The sequence below is a fragment of the Camelus bactrianus genome, chromosome 3, assembly GCF_048773025.1.
Source record: "Camelus bactrianus isolate YW-2024 breed Bactrian camel chromosome 3, ASM4877302v1, whole genome shotgun sequence".
NCBI classification, from domain to species: Eukaryota; Metazoa; Chordata; class Mammalia; order Artiodactyla; family Camelidae; genus Camelus; species Camelus bactrianus.
In genome coordinates this window covers 163,654,250-163,655,969 of record NC_133541.1, presented here as the reverse complement: position 1 = coordinate 163,655,969, position 1,720 = coordinate 163,654,250, and positions in this window count along the sequence as shown.

The following is a 1,720-nucleotide window of genomic DNA, read 5'->3' as shown; positions in this document are numbered from 1 at the left end:
TACCGGGGGGGGGGACTGACGTGGCCGGGCGCACGCCGGGTGGGTCCCCCTCAGCGGGGTTCGCGCCCGGGCGTGGGAGCGATCGTGGTGGGGCCGGGTGATGTGCCGGTGAGGGGCGGGCGTCTGTCCCGTCCCCACGCGGTCTTGGGTGCGTCTCCTCGCGAGGTGGCACGCACGGGCTCTCCCCGGTCCCGACCGCGAACGCTCGCTTCTTGGCCCGCTGCTTACCCTTACCGCAGACCCCTCCTGCCCAGCCGAGCGCTGGCGTACACGTCGGCGGGCTTCCGTAGGCCTGAACGGGGCACGCTGGGTGGGGGGCGATGCGCCCTCGGTGAGAAAGCCTTCTCTAGCGATCTGAGAGGGGAGCCTTGGGGGCACCGGACCCCCCAGCCGCCGCTCCTCCATCCAGAGCGTGCAGTCACTCTCCACGGGGAGCGACTGCCGCGGCGTGTGGGCAGGGCCCCGTCGCTTTGGCGTGTGGGCTGCGCTGGCCCCGCGGTGGGGCCGAGTGCTGTTCTTGGCCTGCTGTGGCCCGCGCCTCCCCCCTCCGAGTCGGGGGAGGGTTCCGCCGGGCCGGGCCCGGCGTCTGGCGCGGGGCCGTGCGAGCGCGCGCGCGCGTGTGCGCGGGCTTGGCCTCCCCGGCGCGTGCCGTGGGGGGGAGGGGGAAGGCGGTCCACCCCGACTTGGGCCCCCCCCCCAGTCTCCGCGCCGCGAGGAGCCACCCCACCTGTTCCGGTCCCGAGACGCAGCCACCGGTGGCGGTGCGTGGGCCACGGGTCGGGCCGCCTCGCTCGGCAGCGTTTCCCCGGGCCGCGAGGCCTGGGGGCGAGCCAGACGAAGCTGGGTGGTGGTGGTGGACGGACAGACGAGACGCAGACGGACGAGTGAGCGAGTGGAAGGGGCTACCCTCTGGAGTTGGGGGGGTTAGCCTGCTGCGCGCGAGTCCCGGCGGCGGGCGGGGCCGGGGTGTGGGAGGAACCGCCGAGGGTTGGCTGAGGCCGGCCGGCGTCCTGGGCGTCGCGGGGCCGCCCCCACGTGTGGGGGTGGTGGGATCCTGCGGTGGTTTCCCCGGCGGCCCGGTCGTGTCTCGAGATTTTCCCCTTCCCTGGGTTGGTGCCCGCCCGCACCCACGACCCCTGCCGGCCGTCGCTCTTGCGCGCGAGCGGCCCCTCCTCGTCGCCGCCGCCGGCCCTCCCCTGCCCTGCCAGGACCGATGGCCGCCCGCGCCGAGCCTTTCCCCCGCCGACCCCCCCCCGTCCTGGGACCAGAACGTGGCCTCACCGCGTTGTGGGTGCTGTTCCTCCCCTGGAGGCGGCCCCGGGTGAAGCGTCGTCGGACCCGACGGGGGGAGGTGGGGTGCTTCGGCACGGCGCGAACGTTTGTTTGGGTGCGCGTCGGGGCGGGGCGGGGCAGCGCCGGCCCGTGCGGCGGGAGAGCCTTGCGGTGGGCCGTCCTGAGGCCCTGCGGTGTCGGGCGAGGGTGGCCGTTGGGCCCCCGTGAGGGTGCCGAGGAGAGGGCCAGTCGGCGCGCCTTGGGTGCCGCGGGGCCGCCCCCGTGCCGGAGGGCCCGTGGCGGTGAGACCCCGTGTCGCACCCCGGCGGCCGACTCGCGTCTGGGTTTCCGGCGCGGGCCCCTGGCGGTGGCTCCACGGCCCTCCTCTCCCGCTTACCGGCTTCCAGGCGGCGTTGCCCGTCCGCGGGCGCGCCGGCCGTGGGCCGCT